At 37.8% G+C, this 25,834-nt stretch overlaps 1 pseudogene; it reads left to right on the forward strand.

The window, feature by feature from the left end:
* The first annotated feature begins 11,012 nt into the window (after positions 1-11,012).
* LOC105032274 (uncharacterized) overlaps positions 11,013-25,834 on the forward strand; it is a 59,434-nt pseudogene continuing 44,612 nt past the window's right edge.

The raw sequence follows: 25,834 nt of genomic DNA on the forward strand, positions 1-25,834 counted from the left end.
TTAATTGCAGCACAGCTCCTCCCGGACTCCTACGGGAGCCGGACTCCGCCGCCGATAGCAGAACAGCTCCGCCCCGGACTCCTACGGGAGCCGGGCTCCGCCATCGACAGCAGAACAGCTCCGCCCGGACTCCTACGGGAGCCGGGCTCCACCTCCGACATCAACTGCTGCACAGCTCCGCCCGAACTCCTACGAGAGTCGAGCTCCGCTCTCAGTATGAACTGCTGGTAAGCTCCGTCCGGACTCCTACGGGAGCCGGACCTCACCTCTAACTTTAATTGCAGCACAGCTCCGCCCAGACTCCTACGGGAGCCGGACTCCACCGCCGACAGCAGAACAGCTCCGCCCAGACTCCTACGGGAGTCGGGCTCTGCCATCGACAGCAGAACAGCTCTGCCCGGACTCCTATGGGAGCCGGGCTCCGCCTCCGACATCAACTGCTGCACAGCTCCGCCCGGACTCCTACGAGAGCCGGGCTCCACTCTCAGTATGAACTGCTGGTAAGCTCCGTCCGGACTCCTATGGGAGCCGGACCTCACCTCTAACTTTGATTGCAGAGTGCTCCGCTCAGACTCCTATGGGAGTCGGGTTCCGCTTTCAGTATCCACTGCGGGTAAGCTCCGTCCGGACTCCTACGGGAGCCGGACTCCACCTACAACCCCAACCGAAAGGAGGATCCTTCCCAGACTTCTACAGAGGCCGGACTCCTACCGCTGTCGAGCCTCGATCAACAGATCCGCACCCCTTGGCAGATCACAATAACAACCATGATCCTATAGCGGATTCCGCACGGCTCCATCACCCCCTGCGGCGGACCCATTACTTTCTGACAGGCTGTGCCAAACGGCCACGATTCTGCTCCGCTCCCTGCGGCAGGTGCTGCACGATCCCACTACTCGCTGACAACTAGCGACCACGGACGTCGCTCCACTATCCGCAACAGGCCCTACATGGCAGGCTATGACAATAGCCACGAGTCTACCCCACTACCCTTCGCAATAAATTCCCCTGACCATTGGCGGCCCACTACCAGACGGTTACAAATATCGCCATCAATCCGTTGCCCCCTCCGCCTATAAAAGGGGGACCCAGATACGTTATTCTCTAAGCTCATTTTTCTTATCTCAAAACTCTGCTAAATTCTCCGTTCGAGCACTCCATTCTTGTTGAGGCAGAGAACTGACTTGAGCGTCGGAGGGTCTTGCCGGAGCAACCCCACCTCCGGTTTAGACTTCCCTTGCAGGTCCCGACGGCGACCGCGGCTTCCCCGACTCCAGCTTCTCCGACGCAAGCAGATTTTTGCACCAACAGTATCCGACATTCGGATAGATCGAATAGTCACAATCGCAACACTCAGAACCTACATGAATATGGTTACTGTATAATTCATCCCTTTTGACCCCTGTGTTTAGGATGACTCAGGGTTAAACTGTCAACCCTGAGTAGATCATCCGAATCGTGCTCAACTCAAACAGTCCTGTGACTCCTCACTAGGACTACCCTGGCCAAAATTTTGCTAAATTAAAACACGACTGTACACAGCTCCTGAACTGGAGTGGTCAATCCCATCTTGACACACGCACAGACAAGTCAAGTACTTGACTACACCCAGCGTCCTTCCGTCACTGAATTAGAAATTCAGATAGTCCAGTGCCTAAGTGCAGTGAGTTGCTTGCAAGTCACCGTGGCGGTCTCAGGTCGGAGGGACATTTATACCCATATCCCATCGGAGCAAATCTTGACAGTAGAGATAGCTCCGGAGTCGGTCACGTTCAGTGCAGATGTACCCTTACATCTCACCTGTATGCCATACCAGTATCTCCACACTCTTTGGTTAAGAGGACAACCAACGTATATGGCACACAACGATCTATGCTCGATAAATATTGTTGTCCTTGGTAACAATGTATCATTTGGTCACGAACAGATTTAAGGACTAAACAGCAAATCCTCCTTTGTCGAGTCTAAATAGTCCTAAGGACTTCACCACAACACAGGAGTTCATTAGAAGATGAAATAATTTGTGATGAAAAATATCAAAATAATTTTTATTTATTTATAATTTATATACTAATACAAAGGAGCACAACCATCAACAGGCTGACGATTGGCTTTGGGACACTTTTTCCAACAATCTCCCACTTGGCCTAAAGCCAATCGGTGCAGTATCTAATACCCATCTTCGACTTGAAGTCGTCAAACTCCTTCACCGCAATGGTTTTAGTGAATGGGTCAGTCAGGTTCTCCTTCCCGTCGATCTTCTGAAGGTCGACGTCTCCTCGATCCATGATTTCTCGGATGAGATGGTAGCAGCGCAGAATATGCTTCGTCCGCTGGTGTGCCTTTGGTTCCTTCGCCTGAGCAATGGCTCCAGAGCTGTTACAGTAGAGCAGAACTGGACCAACAAGGGAGGGTGCTACTCCGAGCTCGATGATGAATTTCTTCAACCACACTGCTTCTTTGGCAGCATCTGATGCAGCGACATACTCCACCTCGTAAACTGAATCAGCCACAGTATGCTGCTTGAAATTTTTCCAGCAGACAGCCCCACCATTAAGGGTAAAAATAAATCCCGACACACTCTTGCTGTCATCATGATCAGACTGGAAACTAGAGTCTGTAAACCCTATAAGTCTCAAGTCCGATTCACCATAAACAAGCCACTGGTCCTTAGTATTTCTTAAATACTTTAGGATGGTTTTAACAACCTTCCAGTGATTCTCCCATGGATCAGATTGGTATCTACTCACTACCCCTAGTGAGTATGCCACATCTGGTCGTGTACATGTCATGGTGTACATGATAGATCTCACTGTCGAAGCATATGAAATTCTATCCATACGCTCTCTCTCTTGAGGTGTTGTCGGACAATCCCTCTTCGAGAGAGAAATTTCATGGCCTATCGGTAGATAGCCTTTCTTGAAATTCTCTATGCTGAACCTCTTCAGCATAGTATCAATGTACGTGGATTGGGATAAACCGAGCAACCTTTTAGATCTATCCCTATAGATCCTCATCCCTAGGATGTAGGAAGCTTCTCCCAGATCCTTCTTGGAGAATTATGATGACAGCAAAATCTTTATTCCCTGTAATGCAGGGACATCATTCTCGATTAAGAGAATGTCATCCACATACAATACAAGAAATACCACTATTGGACCATTAGCCCACTTATAAATACAGGGCTCTTCTCCGTTCTTAATGAATCCATACGTCTTGATCGTCCTATCAAAATGTATGTTCCAACTCCGGGATGCCTGCTTAAGTTCATAAATGGACTTCTGTAGCCTGCACACCTTAGACTCATCTGTGGATGTGAATCCTTCAAGTTGTATCATATACACCTCTTCATCCAGCTCTCCATTTAGAAAAGCTGTTTTCACATCCATCTGCCAGATTTCATAGTCCAGATGGGTAGCTATCGCAAGCATAATCCGAATGGATTTGAGCATTGCCACAGGAGAAAATGTCTCATCATAGTTTATACCATAACGTTGACGATATCTCTTGGCAACCAGATGGGCTTTATAGGTTTCCACCTTTCCGTCTGCGCCCCTCTTCCTCTTGAAGACCCACTTACACCCTATGGGTTTTACTCCTTCGGGTGGGTCAACCAATGTCCACACATCGTTGACTTTCATGGACTCCATTTCGGATTTCATGGCCTCTAGCTATTTCTTAGAGTCAGGTCTCTGCATTGCATCCATGTAGGTGATCGGATCCTCATCATTTTCATCAAGTTCGACAGGATCACCGTCCCGGACTAAGAAACCATAGTATCTATCCGGTTGACATGGTACTCTACCAGATCGCCTTAAGGGTGCAGGAACAATGGGCTCCGAATTTGATCTAACCAAATCCGATTCAGATTCAGCTACTTGTGTCGGTTTTTCCACCTGCCAAACTTTCTCAAGTTCGACCTCAGAGGCAACAGTCCCTTCACCAAGGAACTCCTTTTCTAAAAAGATTGTCTTAAGGCTGACAAACACCTTTTGCTCATCAGCTAGGTAGAAATAATACCCTTTGGTCTCTTTTGGGTACCCTATGAAATTACACTTGTCAGACCTAGGTCCAAGCTTGTCCGTAATTAAATATTTAACATAAGCCGGACACCCCCAAACCCTAAGGTACGAGAGTACTGGCTTACGTCCTATCCATATCTCATATGGTGTTTTGGTTACAGACTTACTCGGAACCCTATTTAGAAGGTAACAAGCTGATTCGAGCGCATAACCCCAGAGGAAGATCGATAGACCAGCAAAGCCCATCATGGATCGAACCATGTCCAACAAGGTTCGATTCCTCCTTTCAGACACACCATTATGCTGTGGTGTTTCAGGAGGAGTCCACTGAGAGAGAATTCTATTCTCTCCAAGATATATCAGAAAATCATTGGAAAGGTATTCACCTCCTCGATCAGATCGAAGAGTTTTAATACACTTCTCAGTTTGTTTTTCTACCTCATTTCAGAATAGTTTGAACATTTCAAATGACTCCGACTTATGCTTCATTAAGTAGACATACCCATACCTCGATAGGTCATCTGTGAAGGTTATAAAGTAGAAATATCCACCTCTTGCACTTGAGCTCATGGGTCCACATACATCAGAATGTACCAGACCTAAGAGTTCACTGGCTCGCTCACCTTTTCCAGTAAAAGGTGATTTGGTCATCTTTCCAAGAAGATAGGACTCATAGGTTGGAAGTGATTCACAATCACCAACTTCAAGAATTCTTTCTTGAGCCAACCTATTTATCCTATTCTTATTGATATGACCTAGCCTACAGTGCCAAAGGTAGACTTCTGACACATTATTTATTCTAGGACATTTATCGGAGGTTTGAACCACATTAATAGGCTGTGACAGTAAGTAAATTCCATTATTTAGTTGTCCAACAAATATTGTAACACCATTCAAAATGATATTGTAAATATTTTTTTTTATTAAAAATTGATAACCGTACATGGCCAAAAGGCCTACAGAAATAATATTTAATAAAAAACTTGGATAATAGTGATATTCACTCAGAATTACATTACGAAAATTGATTACAAGGTTCATGATTCCTAAAGCTAGAATTGAAACTTTGCTTCCATCTCCAACGTTCAGGAACCTCTCGCCGTCATCAAATCTCCTACTGACCTGCAGACCCTGCATCGAATTGCAAATATAATAAGGGCTTCTGGTATCCAATACCCAGGCAGTAGTATCACAAATAGAAAAGTTGCAAGGTGTTATCATATAATTACCTTGCTTCTTCTTCAGTCTGTTTGGATCCAGGGAGGCAATGTATAGAGGATAGTTCCTCTTCCAATGCCCCTGCTTCTTGCAAAAGAAGCACTCCGCCTGGCTCTGGTCGGGCTTGCACTTCTTGGTCTGACCCTGTGCAGACATCCCAACATGCGACTGCACCTTCTTATTCTTCTTCTTCTTGTTCTTCTTCCCTTTCTTAAAGGGTCGACGATCAGAAGAAGACCCTCCCACAACATTCACCGACTCCTTATGAAGCTGGTGGTCCTTCTCAAAGTTTTGCAGCAACCCCAACAAACCGTGGTAGTTCACTGCAGGCTTTGTCATTCGAAAATGAGTAAGGAAGGGGAGGAAGGACTTGGACAATGAATTAAAGATCGCATCCTTACCGAGCTGCTCGTGCAAGGGAAAGCCCAATTTACTTAGGTGCTCAATCATTTCGATCATGTACAGTACATGATCGGTGACTGAGGCCCCATCCCTCATCCGAGCATTGAAAATGGCACAACTAGTTTTGTGCCTTTCAACGTCATCAGGCATGCCAAAGGAGTCGTTCAACATTTGAAGCATCTCCTGCGGCTGGACGTTCTCAAACCTGTGGCTGAACTCATCATTCATTACCGCCAGCATTATGCACCGAACAGTGGTGCGGTCTTGAGCCACTTTTGGTAAGTGTCTCGAACCGTCCCTCTAGCATTCGGGGCTGGCTCCTCAGGTGCCGGATCTATTACTATATAAAGGATCCACTCATGCTCAAGGACGATTTTTAATTTTCAATATCAGCTATTGAAATTCGATCCCATGAGCTTGTCATTATCTAATAATGACTGGAGTGTAGGGTAGTGGCCATAGCTGCATAAAAAAAAATCAGACCTCTATTAGTATATAAATTATTAATACTAAAGACTTGGACTTTAGTCTAAAGTTTCTCCCAATATTTTTACGAACTAGTAGCCTCAACCTCCAATTTGAAGAATTACTTTAATTCCTTAGTGGGTACTAAAATCTACACAGACTACACACGAGCCCAACTTTGGTTGGTCAACCCATGTGCATCTATGGGTAGGTTCATAACCAGTTATTTCTCTAAACAACTTCTAGTAATTAATTTTGCCCCAGAACCTAATCAGTAGGCTTTGGTCTCCACTGAAAAGATCTGGTTAGGTCCAACCATTAACATGACTTGATTTAGTGAATCGGACCAATAAATGATCAGGCCCGACTTTGGCCGGCCAACCTGACCACCATCAGAAAGACTCAATCAAATTATCATACTATGAATGATAATTCTATTAGTCAATAAGCACCAGGCCTTTGGCCTCCAGTGATTATTAAACTAATGGACTCATTATCACTCACTTAATGGGAGGCTATAACTTAGTTATCAATTTAACTTAATCATTTTAGGGACCTAATAATTTTTGAGAATTTTTTAAAGGATAGAAGAGAAGAAATTAATCAGTCAATTTCAATCCTCCCACTGACTTCACCAAGTCAGATTAAAAAAGATTTAATTAAAGCCGGTATTAGGAGTACCTAAATCAGTCACACTAATTTACCTAATGACATGGATGAGCCCTAATCATCAAGTGATCTAATCAAAACCTAAGTCACCAGGTTGGCCAGAAAAGTGAGATCAGTGGTGGGGATATGCCATTAACTCGTCAGAGATCAAATCAATGCGAGTAGCTCCCACTTAAGAACCACTGGTCAAACTGCCGAACTTACCTTAGACACCAACCGATTCATTAGTTTTAATTTGATCAACTTAGTAAATAGGGTTCCACTGCGTAGCCATGAATTAAGTCCATCTTGATCTAGTTAAAGACATGGACCCATTCAACTACAACTATTGGAGTTGAGTCTAGAGTGTCCTTGACCTAATCTAATTCAACTTTTGATTAGATTTAACCAATTACTCTAATTTAGTCCATTTCTTTAAGCTAACATTAGGTCTAACCTAATTATGGACCTAATCCATCTAACCCATTGACCCACAAGTTTATGCAATTATCTTAGATTTTAATTCATAATTCTAGACCAACTTGACAACACTTAATTCTTTTAATTAAGTATTTGGGCTGATGGGTCAGGGTTTGGTATTTCAAAAATAATTTTCAAATTTGAAAGGTTTTATTTTCTGTTCATTAAATAGGTTGACTCATTTCACAAATAGATCAGCACATTTCATAAATAGCAATCTTATTGCTAATTTCATAATAGAAAATAACTCAATCAAAATAAATCATGAATATTCCTTTAGATCTAATCTAATACATTCATGATAAATTTTACAATTGAACCTTTATAATTAAATCCTTTTACTGCTTCATCTACATGGGATATAATTGCAACGACACCCCTACTGCCATAAGAGACCCCATCAAATGGAAGGAGAGGGCCTTTAAACCCTACTTTTCTCCTATGATCGGACGACCATGGCAACCAACCCAATTAGATTACTTGCTACTTGGATCAAGTATATCTAAATATACCAGTTTCAAAATTTAAATTTTAAATTTTAAATTTTAAATTTTGAATTTCAAATTTTAAACAAATTTTAAATTTTTGAATTTCAAATTTTGAATTTTAAATTTTGAATTTTAAATTTAAAATTTCAACCAAATTTCATATTTTAAATTTCAAATTTTGAATTTCAAATTTTTTAATTTCAAATTTCAAATTTCAAATTTTAAATTTTGAATTTTGAATTTTAAATTTTTGAATTTTGAATTTCAAACAACTTTCAAAATTCAAATTTTGAATTTTGAATTTTAAATTTCAAATTTGAACTTTTAGATTACAACTTAATCTATGCATGCAAATTCATATATCATATCTTAGAATCCGCTTTGATACCATTTGATGCAAAATTTGAGTGCAGGGGTAAAATGATAATTTTAAAACTTTTTTAAAATCACTATTTTATAGTGAAAATAATTAATTAATCTAATTAATTAACATATATTTATCCTACACTAGGATCTAAATATGATATATAGCATGCATGCATTTAAATTTGAAATTCAAATTCGAACAGTAAATAATTTACTGTTCTATGTTCAGAACGCAATACCTTTATGCGGGTAGTCGATCTCCGTAATCTGATCCCCATCGAAAGGATCTGATCATCGTAACACAGTCACACAGCATATCTGGCCTCTGTGGATCATCCACACGAAGCTTCCGCTCTGATCGGCTCCTCACGAGTGCTAGCTCGTTGTAGAGCCCTTTCGACGGTCGATGCTGATCAAACTCCTTCGATCGATATCTGTTGACTCTTTGGATGCTCCAGATCATCAACAAGTGTGCTTGAGAGGTTGATGAATCTCTCTCTAAAATTTGGTGGGCTCACGATACTCGTAGCTCACCTTCTTACTTCCCGAACCCCAGGCTGAAACCCTAGGGAACACACTAAAATCCATGCACCCAATTTTTTTTCTTTTCTTTCTTTTTCTCTCAGAAGTTTTAGACTTCCTACTCATGCACAAGGGTTCCTCACACCCCACTTTCTCTCTCAAAAAATTTTTACGCACGCCCCACCTCCCTATCTCTTTTAAAATAGTTCAAAATGTGTCTTATCCGCGTGAGAGGATAAAGATAAATGGTTGCACATTTGAATTCAAATCAAATTTGAATTCAAATGCAAACCAACTCATCCCTATCCACTTGGGCGTGAGAAGAGAAGGTGCGTGGCTACTTTGTGCGTGGAAAGGTTTCACGAGAAACTCTTTCTCGTGTAAGATATGGGGCGCTAAAGAGGATAAGGACATGGCGCATGGATTGGTTGCTCATTCAAATTCAAACTTTGTTTTGAATTTGAATGGCCAACCAACCATCCTTATCCACCTATGTGGTGCACAAATGTGGGGCATGGGAAGGGCTTTGCATGAGAGAAAATTCATGAGAAGTTTCTTCTCGTGAATTCAAATGGGCGCAGAGATATGAAGTGGCACAGGGATTCAAATTCAAATGGTGGTTTAATCTTAATTGAACCAACCTAATCAAAATAGGTTAAGCACAATTAGACTAAATTAAACCCAACTTAATTAAGCTTAATTAGGCTCAATAAAATCCTAATCAAATCAAGAATTGACTAAGCCCAACCCCTGATCAAATCAGGGACCAAACCATCTCGACGATTAGGTCAACTCTTAACCTAATCGGGTCAAACCCAAGTGAATCCAATTCAATTGAACTTGATCCAAAAATAATTACTCCATCAAATTAAATTAATTAGTAATTAAATCACTAATTAAACCTCTCATAAATATTGAGTCCAAATCCGATGGGCAATCGGGCATCAGAATTCATCGATATGAAATTCTGATCGAAAAGTCCCAAACCAGTGGGACTCTTGACCCCGGTACCCAAAATGTGTGGGACTCATGATCAGAGAATCCTAATTCTCGATCACAGAGTCTCAGACACATAGGACTCATAGTCCATGAACATTATGACTCTTCATCAGCCATCAGATCAAATAGGAACCTCTAATGTGTGTGACCCCGTAGGTTCAAACCTAAGTCGGTAGCACAGGAATTAATTCCTGTACTAATCGAAGTGACCATCTAGCAATGGTACCTAACATTCGGATAGGTCGAATAGTCACAATCGCAACACTCAAAACCTACGTGAATATGGTTATTGTATAATTCATCCCTTTTGACCCCTGTATTTAGGATGACTCAGGGTTAAACTGTCAACCCTTAGTAGATCATCCGAATTGTGCTCAACTCAAACAGTCTTGTGACTCCTCACTAGGACTACCCTGACCAAGATTTTATTAAATTAAAATATGACTGTACACAGCTCCTGAACTGGAGTGATCAATCCCATCTTGACACACGCACCGATAAGTCAAGTACTTGACTACACCCAGCATCCTTCCGTCACTGAATTAGAAATTCAGGTAGTCCAGTGTCTAAGTGCAGTGAGTTGCTTGCAAGTCACCGTAATGGTCTCAGGTCGGAGGGACATTTATACCCATATCCTATCAGAGTAAATCTTGATAGCAGAGATAGCTCCAGAGTCGGTCACGTTCAGTGCAGATGTACCCTTACATCTCACCTGTATGCCATACCAGTGTCTCCACACTCTTTGGTTAAGAGGACAACCAACCTATATGGCACACAATGATCTATGCTCGATAAACATTATTGTTCTTGGTAACAATGTATCATTTGGTCGCGAACAGATTTAACGACTTAACGACAAATCCTCCTTTGTCGAGTCTAAACAGTCCTAAGGACTTCACCACAACACAGGAGTTCATTAGAAGATGAAACAATTTATGATGAAAAATATCAAAATAATTTTTATTTATTTATAATTTATATACTAATACAAAAAGAGTACAACCGTCAACAGGCTGACGATTGACTTTGGGACACTATTCCCAACATAGACACCTACGCAAAGAGTTGTGCACTCTATATATCTTTGAAAAGATTGACGACAAACAAGAGCTTGAGCATTATAACCCCACATGGAATGGGTTGTTAAAAAAAAGGCAAAAAGAAATGAGATTCAAGAAATGATCATCCACTAGCATTTAGGAAAATTAAAGAAGGTTGTTGGAAAAAAAAAACAAAAACAAAAACAAAAAACAAAACAAACCTAGCCCAAATTCGCCATCGCTTATTGGCCTCCTTGCATGCCCACTCTCCCTCCCATCGCTTATTCCCAGAATTCGATTGCACCCAACATTAGATCAAAGATTAGAGATCTGACCTCTGGCTTGCCACCGCCATCGAGGAGATGGCCCGGTGCCTCAGCTTCACTATCGTGAGGGATCGATGCTATGACTATAAGTTCTCCACCATCGGGCTCTACCCGACTACCATTGTCCTCAATGGTGGCACCACCGTCCACTACTAGGCCTCAAGTCACCCAACCCAACCTACCCCCTGCTCCCCCTCATTCATGATTTTGGCGCCAATGCCAAGTGGCAGTGGGCTGGCTACCTCCATCCCTTGCTCTGATCTAGCTTCGGCTTCTACATCCACAACCTCCTCTTCTTTGGCAGCTCAAAGGCCCTCGAGTCGGACTGGTCAAAGGCATACCAGGTGCGATGCCTAGTGCACTATAAGAAATTAAGTTATTAGTGATAGTATTTTTACCATCGCTAATATGCATATTAGCGACGGTATTATCGATGGCAATGCTTCTGTCGCTAATAAATATTTTATCGATGGCTATTAGAGATGACATTTTCACCATCACTAATATTAGGTTTTATCGACGGCGTAAACGGTATTAGAGACAATATCATCATTGCTAATAATCATTAGCGACGGCACTATTAGAGACAACATTCATCGTTGCAAAAAAGAAAAAAATTTATTTATTAAAATTATTAGAGATGACAAAAATAGTATTAGAGATGGCAATTATTGTCTCTAATAATCATTAGCAATGGTACTATTAACGACCGCATCCGTCATCATAAAAAATAAAAAAAATTATATATTAAAATTATTACCGACGGTGAAAAGAGTATTAGCGATGACAGATATCGTCTCTAATAATCATTAGCTACGATACTATTAACGATGGTGATCACTATCATAAAAAATTAAAAAAAATTATTTATTACTAAAATTATTAGCAATGGTAGTAAGAGTATTAGCAACGGTAACGACTATCGCTAATACTCAATGTAGAATATAATTTTTTTTGAATATGATATAATTTTAAAATTTAAAATTTATCTTCATCATTCATTATTTAAATAATTATCATTAGAGTATTATCATAAAAAACTATCTCGATCCGATAGCCCTAGCTATATCGATCAATAAATTTGATTTTGATGGTCATGAACGACCGCATGATGATCTAATAGATAGAGACAACTGATGGGTCTAAAAATTTATAATAGTGATCTCGATGATATTTATAGCATACTATTAAAATTTTACTTCAATCAGACATCATTGTCATTATCAATTTAGCATGAAATAATTTGAATCGTTAAATATAAAATGTATGATCAATAGGCCAAATGACATCTGATTATAAAATAATTTTTTAGATAAATAATCTTTGTTACTACTTTGATTATTTGTACAGTGATAATCATAAAATTCAAAACATGCATATATGAACCATCCAAAATTATATGTCCCTTAATACTCATTCTTAAAATTCTTAAGTAATTATATTTGTACTTTTGTAAGATCTGTTTAACGTAGATGGTTCATATATGTGTAGTTTAGATTTTTTGATCAGTACCATATAAATGATTAAGATAGTAGTAAAGATCATTTATCTAAAAAATTATCTTAATAGGATGTCGTTTGGCCTTTTGATTACTCATTTTTTATTTAACACAGTCAAAATTATTTCATACTAAATTGATCATGATAATGATATCTAATTGAAGTAAAATTTTGATGATATACTATAAATATCATCGAGATTATTATTATAAATTTTTGGATCCATCGATGGTCTCTATCTATCAGATCATCATGCAGTCTTTTGTGGCCATCAAAATCGAATTTTGTTGATCGATATAGTTAGGACTGTCAGATCGAGGTGATTTTTTGTGACGATACTCTAACGATAATTATTTAGATAATGAATGATAAAGATAAATTTTAAATTCTAAAATTATACCATATTTTGATATTTGTGAAGGTGTGGAAGGTTATTAGCGACATCTTTTAGCGACAGCAATGTTGCCATCGCTAAAAAGATTATTAGTGATGGTGTTAGAGACAGTATTAGCGATGACTAAGTTGTTAGCGAAAGTATTAACGACGGAAGTCATACCATCACTAATAATTTTAAAAAATATATTTTAAAAATCAGATAAAAGCATTAGCGATGGATTTTTATTTTTAGCAATAAAAATTTTCGTCACTAATATAGTCACCGACGGTATTAGCGATGGCAAGTTTGCCGTCGCTAATAGTCTTTTATAAAATCAAAATATTTTCCTCTCCCATCACTAATAGTCTTTTTTAAAATCAAAATATTTTCTTCTCCATTCATTCTCTCCCATTCCCGCCCCCCAATCCCCCTCTCCGGCATCCTCACCCCCCCCAACCCCCCCTCTCTGACGTCCTGCGGCTGCTATGACCCTGCCGATCGTCATCATGCCAGCCCAACCCCAAGCCAACCTCGTAGGCCCCACGACCCCTGCCTTATCGCCCCCGCAGCCCGCTACCCCACCTCGCCAGCCCCCTGCCCCCAGCTTGTAGCCCCACCGCCCCGCCCCTACCCCACCGCCCCCCGTGGCCCCGTGCCGGCCCCGTCGCCCCCAGACTGTGGTCTAACTCCACTGAGCCCCAAGCCCCCACTCCGGCCCAGCTACCCCTAACTCGCGGCCTTGTGGCCCTGTAGCCCCTGCCCTGGCCTCACCGCCCCCTGCAGCCCCACCGCCCCTAACCTGTGGCCTGACTTTGCCAACCCTGTGGCCCCTACCTTGACCTCACTGCCCCAATCCTATGGCCCCAAGCCAGCCACCTCAGCCCTGCCCCGCCACCCCTGCCCTGCAATTCATCCCCGCATCAGTGCTGTGAGTATTAGCGATAGTATTAGCGATGGCTAATGTTGTCTACTATTAGTGACAGCATTAGTGACGGCTAGAATGCCATTACTAAAAATTAATTATATATTAATTTAATTAATTAATTAGATAATTAATTAATTAGATGCACGAAACTTGGGTTTGGATATGCAGAGTGCTCGGATCGAGGAAAAGTCCCGAACAGCATTGCAAACATGGGGTCTGGGCATATCCGATCCTCAGATCACACTGGCATCCAAGGCATCTAGCGCTCATGCACCCAGTGCACTCAGGTTGATGGAAGATGCCGGACAGCATTAATTATGTATTAATTTTAATAAAATTTGTATTGCATGAAGCGATAAACCCGTCAGTTGATTGATGTATATATTCTAATGTATCTGTATATTTATTTATTTTTATAAAGATGAAAGAATTATGTATATTGATTAATTGATTATCTACTATAGATAGTTTGAAAAATGTAAGTAATTCTATAGGTTATTACAGTAATCAAACGGTATGCTGAGGGTTTGAAAGAAATTTTGGATAGTATTTTTTTTTGTTCTTCCTATACAGGAGAACTAAGAAAAAATACTGTCAAAATTTTTTTTTGACCCCTACTGTATATCGTTTGATTATTGTAATGGATCTATAGAATTAATATATTTTCTGAATGGGATAGGATCTATCTTTACCTATTAGTTGATGATAGGATGTATTTACTATGTAAGCCATTTTGAATGATAAAATAGTATTTAGCAATTACCTTATATTTATATATATATATGTAGAATTCTTAGATAATCTGACATCGACCGTAATTGGATGGACCGTCGAGTAGTCGATGGAGAGATTTCTACTGAATACATGAAGGATGTAGAGTGCTTTTATGATTTTATTTTTAGGAATGCAGCACTCTTACATCAACGATGGGCTCGTTGCCTTTGTAACAGATGTGGCAATAGAAAAATATTTGATAGGAATATAATTACTGTCTATTCGTATAAAAGCGGATTTATGTCCAACTATAGGCATTGGTACCTATATGGAGAGACATGGGAGAAAGTTGCAAGGTTAGAATCGAGCAGGACATGGACATAGATAGAATGATGGATATGGTTATGGATGCAGCTGGTCCTAAATTTAGCTAGGATGTAGAGGATGATCCAGAAGCTGGCTGTGGTGATTTCTACCGTATGCTGAAAGATGCTGATGAACCACTATGGTCAGGATGTAAAACATACATTATACTATCAGCTGTGTCAAAGTTGTTGAACTTTAAGATCGAGTTTAATATGATGATCAATTGTTATGATAGGATGATAGCAATAATAAAGAAAATACTATCGAAGGATGGGAAGCTTGTTGGGAGCTTCTATGCTTCAAAGAAAATGGTGAAAGGGTTGGGCATGGGATAGAAGAAGATAGATGCATGCCATAATGGTTGTATGCTTTTCTATAAGGAGGACCAACAGTAGAGCTTATACGGCGTATGCGGTGCAAACCAATTTAAGCCGAGACAAGAGAATAGGAATCAGAAGGACATACCATACAGGATTCTTCAATATCTTCTCCTCACTCTTAGACTTCAGAGACTCTACTTGTCTAAGAGTACTGTCAGACAGATGAGATGGCACAACACAGGCACCCCGATATGATGTGTCATTCGTCGGACAGTGAGGCATGGAAGTAATTTGATGCTTGCCACCCTTTATTTGCTCAGAAATCATGCAATGTCCGACTAAATTTATCTACAGATGGTTTTACACCGTTTGGTCATGCAGTGGCCCCTTATCCATGTTGGCCTGTCTTTATCACTCGATACAATCTACCACCTAGGATGTATATGATAGAACATAATATCTTTCTTACATTAGTCATTCCTGAACCATGACATTCTGATAGAAGTATTGATGTATATCTAAAGCCTCTTGTTGATGAGCTAAAATTGTTATGGTCCGATGGTATTAGAACTTTTGATGCATCAAAGAAGTAGAATTTTATAATGAAGGCTGCATTGATGTGGACTATTAGCGATTTTTCTGCTTATGGGATATTGTCAGGATGGAGTACTCATGAAAAGCTAGCATATCTCTATTGTATGGAGAATACAAAATTATTTCAGCTTGAGCATGGTCATAAGCCCTACTAGTTTGATTGTGATCGTCAATTTCTCTCCGTGCATCATCCTTTTCGAAAGCAGCGGGATAGTTTTAGAAGGAATAAGATAGAGAAGGACCATGCACCTCAGTGCCTCAGTGGTATGAAAATGTTTCAAAGGGTATCCCAATTGGACGAAGTCCTATTTGGCATTGAATTTAACAAGTAGAAGCCTCGAGGGTTTGATACAACTTATAACTAGGTGAAGCGAAGCATCTTTTGAAAATTATCCTACTGGTTCACCAATTTGATCCATCATAATTTTGACATCATGTATATCGAGAAGAATGTATTTGATAATATTTTTATTAAAAATTATGTCCTAAAGCCAATCATCGTCTGTTGATGGTTGAGCTTATTATTGTAATTATATATGAATTATTAAATTAATAAATATTATTTAGTTTTGTCATCACTGTGTACATCTTATTTTGAACTTCTGTTATGTGATAAAGTTCTTAGGACTATTTGATTTGATATAGGAGGAGGATATATCATTTAGTCCTTAAACCTTAAGTTTACGATCAAATGATATACTATTATTAGGATGATAGCTATATCAAGTATAGGTCATTGTGTGTCATATACGTTGGTTATCCTTTTAACCAAAGAGTATGGAGACATTGGCATAGCATGCAAGTGAGACATAGGAATACATCTCACTGAACGTGACCTACTGCTGAGTACTCTGCTGTCAAGAATAGCTCACAAAGGATATGGATATAAGTGTCCCTCCGATCTGAGATCACTAAGGTGACTTGCAAGTAACTCACTATATTTTGGTATCGGACTATCTGAATTTCTAATTCAGTGATGAAAGATTTTTGGATACAGTCAAGTATTTGCGAAGTTGATATGTGAGTCAAGATGGAATTGACCCCTTCAAATAAGCAGTTAATGTGTCAGTATGTTTCAATTCAGTAAAATCTTGATCGGGGTAATCCATGTGATGGATTTTGTGGATGATCATATCAAAGTTGATAGTTAAATCTTTGGTCACCTTGAGCATTTGGGTCAAAGAGATAAATTATATGGTAACCATATGTCAATAGGTTCTTGAATGATGCTTTGCAATCTTTTGATCTATCCAGATGTCAGATATCATTGCTAAATGGTCACTTTGATTGGTATAGAATGATTGTTTCTATACTATCAACTTAGATTCGAACCTATGGGGTCATACTCAAAAGAAGTTTCTGACTGATTATATGGCTGATTGATGATTAAGAATCGTTCTAGGATAAAATAGTCAATTCGATTGATGATTAACCCTGTGCAAAAAATATAATAAATTAATTTACTAATTATTAATAAATTATAGAAGAATTGATTAATAATTAGATTACTAATTAGTTTAATTTTATTGAGCATTAAGGTTTGGATCAAATCTAATTGAATTGGATTCAATTTGGTTTGATCTGATTAGGTTATGAAATGACCTAATTGCTAAGGATGTTCGATTCCTGATTTGATTAGGACTTGAGTTTGATTAATTTTTGATTTGATTAAAATTTAATCGATGCTATATGCTATCTAATTAGATTAGGTTTAGTAGTTTAATTAGGTTTAATCAAATTTGGTTGGATTGAGAATCTAATTGGATGATAAATCAATTCGAATTCAAATCCCTTACACCTCTTTTCTCTGCGCCCTTTTATTCTCCATGCGAAAATTTTTTTGTGAGAACTTTTTTCATACCCAGAAGTAGTTCCATGCCCACATCTAATCTCTTTTTGAATTAAAAATTGGTTGGTTTAAATTTGAGTTCAAATAGGTTTGACTTTGAATGAAAACCTAGAGTCTAAATTGAGTTGGACTCTTCTCTTCACGCCATCACCTTTCTCCATGTATAAAATATTTTTGCATGAGATTTTTTATACCATTCTAATATTGATCAACCACTTTCTAAATTTTTAAGAGGAGGATAAAGTTTGATTCAAAATTTAATTCAAATTTGATTTGAATTGGAGATAAGGATCAACCAATGTTTGAAATTGAACCGAAACTACCTCTTTCTTATCCTTATTTTTCATGGGATGCCACCCTTAAGAAGGGATCAATTTTGTGTGAGAAAAGGAATGATTTTTAGCATGAGAAACCTTAAAGTTGGGGCATGAAAAGCTGAGAATGGGTTGGGCTTTCGTGCATGAGAAATAGAGGAAGTGATCTTCCTCTCGAGCATTAGGTGTCGGGTGGGTTCTAGGGTTTCAACTCTAGATTTTGTGAGAAAAAAAATACAAAAATGAGTCTTGTTCAATCTCTCACACTATCATCTTTTTGTAAAGCTTCATTTTTTGATCTGAAGAAGTCTAGGAGATCCAAAGAAAGAAGCTTGGATCAGCCATCCAGAGCCTTCGATGCGAGCTAGCACTCTCGTAAAGGAAGATTTAATCAGAGCTTCGAGTGGACGATCTGTAGAGGTCGGATGATCTGTGCGGTTGCTTAGCATCAACGAGAGCTTCATACCATGCCTACCAGCAGCAGAGATCATCAATCCACAAAAAGGTGATGAGTTCTGAACTCAATCAATATAATCTAAAGGTTAGATCCGATTCAGGGCATCGATATGATCGATGCAGTTTTCTATTTTATATCAAATTTTATATATAAATTTTTTTTATCATAGATCTTTAATGGTAGTTTAGATCTGATCCAAGATATATTTAGAAGATTAAAGTATTTAATCTTTTATTTTTTACTAAAAATTTTAAAAATACATATTTTGAACTATCCATTTTTCCTTCAAATGGTATCAGAGCCAGATTTTATATGACATGATATTATTTATATTTAGATCTATAATTTAATTTAGATTAGATCTAATATATGATATTTAAATTTAAAATTAGTTATAGATCTGATCGCACAAACTGATATAAGGTTGTCCTACTGTAAGGTTTATCCCCTTACAATGCAAAGGTTGTCCTTATTTGTGCTGATCCTTATAACATCTGATTTTAATTATTTATATTAGATCTAAATAATTAATTTAAAATTTGAGTATTATAGTAATTTGATTGGATAGATCCTCATAGCCATCCGATCATAGGAGAAATCAAGATTTCACAATCCTATTTATCCATTCGATGAGATCTCCTATGGCGTATAGGGGTGCTGCACGATCTTTTTCATGATGATGAATAATGAAAAAATTTTAAATTTTTATTTTAGATCTGAAATAATATATATTAGATCTAAAATTAAGATTTTGATCATTAAATGATTGCTTGTAAAAATATTTTATAAAAATAAAAATTATTTTCAAACACCAAACTCAAACCCATGTCAGTCCAAAACTTAATTAAGAATTAAGCGATCTAGATTTGAGAATCAAAGATTTAAGGTATTAATTTCATAATTCATGAGTTAATGGGTTAGCTCGAGTCAAGTCCATTTAACTGAGTTAGATCTAGGGTTAGAAATCATTGATAATGGATCGTGTTAGTAGTTGATCAAATCTAATTAAAAGTTAATTCTAATTGAATCAATTTATTCTCTTGATCAATTTTAGTAGTTATAGTTGGTCAAGTCTATATCTTTGATTAGACTAATATGGACCTTGATCATAGCTCCATGATCGAACCCAAGTCTATAAGTTGATCAAATTTAAAATGACTAACCAGTTGGTGTCTAAGGTAAGTATGGCAGCTTTGATCGGTGCTCATTAATTGGGACCTACTCGCATAGATTGAATCTATGTCGAGTTAATGGAATATCCCTCCTACTGATCTCACTTATCTGACCAATATGATGAATCATATTTTGATTAGATCACTTAATGATTGGGGTTGACCCATGCTAACTAAGAAATCAATATGACTGATTTAGGTGCCCCTAGTTCAACTTGTCTTGAGTCTTCTTCATAACTTGGTGAAGTCAGTGGGAGGATTTATGACTGGTTAACTGAACCAGCTTATGTCTAATCTTCTTTAATCTGACTTGATGAAGTCAGTGGGAGGATTAAGATTAACTGATCAAATTTTTTTTTCATCTCTCAATTCAACTAATTAAATCTTCTAAAATTGTTAGGTCTCTAAAATGAAATAGTTATGATGATAACTAGATCATAGCCTTCCATTAAGTTGGATGATAATGAGTCCAACAGTTTAGATGATCATTGGAGGCGCCACACGCTTGGTACTCATCTAGCTGTCGGAATTATCATTCATAATATGTTGATTTAGTTGTATCTTTCTAATGATGGTCAGGTTGGTCGAGCAATACTCGAATCTAATCACTCATTTATTAGATGCACTAAATTCTAACATATTAATGGTTGGACCTAACTAGAACTTTCAGTGGAGGCACCACACGCCTGCTGAAGAAGTGTCTGGGGCAAAATTGAATGCTAGAAATTATTTGGTGAAACAATTGGTTAAGAATCTATCCATGAGTGCACAGGGGTTAGTCGAGCCACACTCGGACCCATGTGTAGCCCATGTGGATTCTAGTACCCACTAAGAAATTAGTGTAATTCTTTGAATTGAAGGTAGAGGCTGCTAATTCGAATAAAATAGTAGGAGAACCTTTAGACTAAAATTCATATCTTTAGACTTAATCAATTTATATACTAATTAGGTTTTAATTTTTCTTTTATAGTTATGGCCACCATCTTGTCGCTCTGATCACTATTAGATAGTGACAAATTGATGGGACCAAATTTCAATAGTTGATATCGAAAGCTCAAAATAATTTTGAAACATGAACGGATCTTGTACGTGTTGACTGATTCGACACCTGAGGAGCCAGCTCTGAACGCACGTAGTACGGTCAGAGATACTTATCAAAAATGGCTCAACAATCGAACTACGGTTTGTTGTATTATATTGACAGTAATGAATGATGAGTTCAGCCATTGTTTCGAGAATGCTCAGCCACAGAACATGTTGCAAATGTTGAACGAGTCCTTTGGCACATCTGACGATATTGAGAGGTATAAAACTAGTTATGCCATCTTCAATGCTCGAATGAGGGAAAGAGCATCAATCATCGATCATGTACTGTATATAATTGAGATGATTGAGCACTTAAGCAAGCTCAGCTTTCTCCTGCATGAGTAGCTGGAGAAAAATACTATTTTGAACTCTCTGTCCAAGTTCTACCTCTCTTTTCTTACTCATTTTTGAATGACAAAGCCTGTAATCAAGTACCACGATGTGCTGGAATTGCTACAGAACTTTGAGAAGGATCACCAGCTCCACAAGAAGTCGGTGAATATTATGGGAGGATCTTCTTCTGGACATCGATCTTGTAAGAAAGAGAAGAAGAACAAGAAAAGGGTGCAAAGTGCTGGGGCACCCAAGCCCAGTCAAACCAAAAAATCCAAGTCCGATCAGAGTCAGGTGGAATGCTTCTACTACAAGAAGTAGAGGCACTGAAAGAGAAATTATCCTTAGTACATTACCTCCCTGGATCTGAACAGATCAAGAAAGAAGCAAGTTATTGCTGGACAAAGTAATTATATGATAACACCTTATAATTTTTTTATTTATGATTCTAAAACCTGGGTATTAGATACCAGAAGTCCTTTTAATATTTATAGTTCATTGTAGGGTCTGTAGGTCGATGGGAGATTTGAAGAAGATGAAATATTCTAATATTGGAAATAGAAGATCAGTTCCAGTTCTGGTGTTAGAGATTATTAAGCTTGTATTCAAATCCAATATAATTATTCTTAGTGAATGTCACTTCTGTCCTTTCTTTTTATTGAATATTATTTCTGTAGGCCTCTTGACCATGTACGGTTATAAAATTTCAATAAAAAAAATAATTTTAATATCATTATGAATGATGTTAATGTGATGAATGAATAGCTGAACAATGATATTTACATATTATCACAATCTGTTAGTATAATATACACGACCAATAAATATCTAGAATTAGTGATGTCTCTGATATCTACCTTTGGCATTGTAGGTTAGGTCATATTAACAAGAATAGAATAAACAGGTTGACACAAGAAGAAATCTTCGAAGTCAGTGATTGTGAATCACTTCCAACCTGTGAATCCTGTCTTCTTAAAAAAATGATCAAGTCATCTTTTACTGAAAAAGGTGAGTGAGTCTGTAAAATTCTAGGTCTGAAACATACTAATATATGTGGATCGATGAACACCAGTATCAGAGGTGGATATTATTATTTCATTACATTTACAAATGATCTATCGAGGTATGGGCACATCTACTTAATGACACATAAGTCAAAATCATTGGAAATGTTCAAATGATTTTATAATAAAATAAAAAAATAAATTGAAAAGAAAATTAAAACTCTTCAGTCCGATCGAGAAGGAGAATACCCTCCAGTGAGTTTCTAATAAACTTAGAAGAGAATGAGATTCTCTCACAATAAATTCCTCCTGGAACACCACAGCATAATGGTGTATCAAAAAAGAAGAATCGAACCCTATTAGACATGATTCGATCTATGATGGGCTTTGCAAGTCTGTTGATCTCCTTTTGGAGATATACACTCGAATCGATTTGTTATATTTTAAATAAAATTTTGAGTAAGTCTGTAAGTAAAATACCACATGAGATGTGGACAGAACGTAAACCAGTACTCTCTCACCTTAGAATTTGGGGATACCGGCTTATGTCAAACGTTTAAAAACTGACAAGCTTGAACTTAGGTCTAACAAATATCTATTTGTAGGGTATCCAAAAGAGATCAAGGGGTATTACTTCTATCATGCTGATGAATAGAAGGTGTTCATCAGTAATAGGATAGTCTTTCTAGAAAAAGAGTTTCTTGGAGAAGGAACTAATGCCTTAAAAATTGAACTTGATGAAGTTCGATCAATAGAAGAACTGGCATAATCTACTAAATCCATAGAGTCGAACTTGATTAGATCAAATCTGAAACATGTTGTAGAATCATCTTTAAGAAGATCTGATAGAGTACCATGTCAACCAGATAGATACTATGATTTCTTGGTCCGGGATAATGATCTAGTTGAACTCGATGAGAACAATGAGGATTCGATCATCTATATGAATGCGATATAGAGGGCTGATTCTGATAAGTAGTTGGAAGTCATGAAATTCGAAATAGAGTCTATAAAGGTCAACGATGTATGGACATTGATTGACCCACCTGAAGGGATAAAATCCATAAGGTGTAAGTAGATCTTCAAAAAGAAGAGAGACGCAGATGGAAAGGTGGAGACCTGTAAAGTCTGTCTGGTTGTCAAGGATTACCGTCTGTATTATGGTATTGACTATGATGAGATATTTTTTTCTGTTGCAATGCTCAAGTCCATTCGGATCGTGCTTGCAATAACAGCACATCAAGATTATAAAATCTAACAAATGAACATGAAAATAGTCTTCCTAAATGGAGAGCTGGAAGAAGAGGTGTATATGATACAACCTGAAGATTTTATATCTACAGATGAGTCTAAAGTATACAAGCTTCAGAGGTCCATTTATGGACTTAAGCAGGTATCTCAGAGTTGGAACATGCATTTTGATAAAGTGATCAGAATGTATAGGTTCATTAAGAATGGAGAGGAACCCTGCATATACAAGTGGGTTAATAACTCTGTGATAGTATTTCTTATTTTGTATGTAGAAGATATTTACTTAATCAGGAATGACATTTTTGCATTACAGAGAATAAAAGTTTGGTTGTCATCACAGTTCTTCATGAAATACTTGGGAAAAGCATCATACATCCTTGGGATGAAGATCTATAGAGATAGATCTAAAAAGTTGCTTGGATTATCCCAATAGACATACATTGATACTGTGTTGAAAAAGTTCAGTATGAAAAATTTCAAGAAAGACGATCTTTCGATAGGCCAAAAAAATTTTCTCTCGAAGAGTGATTATCCGACAACTCTTCAAGAGAGAGAGCGTATGAGTAGAATTCTATATGCTTCGGTAGTGGGATCTATTATGTACACCATGACATGTACGCGATCGAACATGGCATACTCACTAGGGATAGTGAGCATATACCAGTCCGATCTAGATAAGAACCACTGAAAGGTCATAAAGACCATCCTTAAGTATTTGAGAAATACTAAGGACCAGTGACTTATATATGGAGAATCTGACTTAAGACTTATAGGGTTTACCGACTTCAATTTTTAGTCGGATCATGATGACAGCAAGAGCGTGTCAGGATATATTTATACCCTGAACAGTAGAGCAATCTGTGGAAAGAGCTCCAAGCAGCACACTATGACCAACTCTACTTACGAGGTGGAATATGTCGTGGTATCCGATGCTGCGAAGAAAGCTATGTGGTTACGAAAATTTATCAACAAGCTCGGAGTGGCACCCTCCCTTGATGGCCCCATCTTGTTGTACTGCGACAGCTCTGGCACCATTGCTCAAATGAAGGAACCGAAGTCACATCAGTGGACCAAGCACATTCTGTGCCGCTACCATCTGATCCAGGAGATCATGGATCGAGGTGACGTCGAGCTTCAGAAGATTGATGGAAAGAAGAACCTGACCGATCTATTTACTAAAATCCTTGGTGTCAAGGAGTTTGAAGACTATAAATCAAAGATAGATATACGATACTGTACCGATTGACTTTATCCAACTGAAAGTTGTTGAAAATTATATTCCAAAATCAATCATCAATCTGTTGATGGTTGAGCTTATTATTATAATTATATATAAATTATTGAATTAATAAATATTATTTAATTTTTTTATCACTGTGTACATCTTATTTTGAGCTCCTGTTATGTGATGAAGTCCTTAGGATTATTTGATTCGATATAAGTGGATATATCATTTAGTTGTTAGACCTTAAGTTTACGATCGAATGATATACTATTATTAAGATGATAGCTATATCAAGCATAAGTCGTTGTGTGACATGTATATTGGTTATCCTCTTAACCAAGGAATATGGGGACATTGGCATGGTATGCAAGTGAGACGTAGGAATACATCTCACTGAATGTGACTTACTGTTGAGTACTCTGCTGTCAAGAGTAGCTCGCAAAAGATATAGGTATAAGTATCATCTGAGATCACCATGATGACTTTCAAGCAACTCACTATGCTTTGGTACCGGACTATCTAAATTTTTAATTCAGTGATAAAAGATTTTTGGACACAGTCAAGTACTTGCAAAGTCGGTGTGTGAGTCAAGATGAAATTGACCCCTCCGAATAAGTATGAGTTAATGTATCAGTGTATTTTAATTCAGTAAAATCTTGGTAGAGATAATCCATATGATGAATTTAAAAAATTAAAATATAATATAGATGATCATATTAAGGTTGACAGTTAAACCCTTGATCACCTTGAGCATTTGGATCAAAAGGATGAATTATACAGTAACCATATGCTAATAGCTTCTTGAATGATGCTTTGCAATCTTTCGACCTATCCGGACATCGGGTATCATTGCTAGATGGTCACTTTGATTGGTATAAAAAGATTATTTCTATACTATCGACTTAGATCTGAACCTATGGGGTCACACTTAAAAAAAAATTCTGATTGATCATACGGCTGATCGATGATTAAAAATCTTTCTAGGATAAAACAGTTAATTCGATTGATGATTAATCCTATGCAAAAATTATAATAAATCAATTTTCTAATTATTGATGAATTATAAGAGGATTGATTAATAATTAGATTGCTAATTAGCTTAATTTGATTGAGTATTAAAGTTTGGATCAAATCTAATTAAATTAGATTTAATTTGGTTTGATCCGATTAGGTTGTGAGATGACCTAATCGCTAAAGGTATTCGATTCCTGATTTGATCAAAACTTGAGCTCGATTAATTTTTGATTTGATTAAGATTTAATCAAGACTATATGATATCTAATTAGATTAGGTTTAGTATCTAATTAGGTCTAACCTAATTTGATTGGGTTAAGAACTAATTGGATGAGAAATCAATTCAAATTCAAATCCCT

Source organism: Elaeis guineensis, chromosome 1, assembly GCF_000442705.2.
Source record: "Elaeis guineensis isolate ETL-2024a chromosome 1, EG11, whole genome shotgun sequence".
NCBI lineage: Eukaryota > Viridiplantae > Streptophyta > Magnoliopsida > Arecales > Arecaceae > Elaeis > Elaeis guineensis.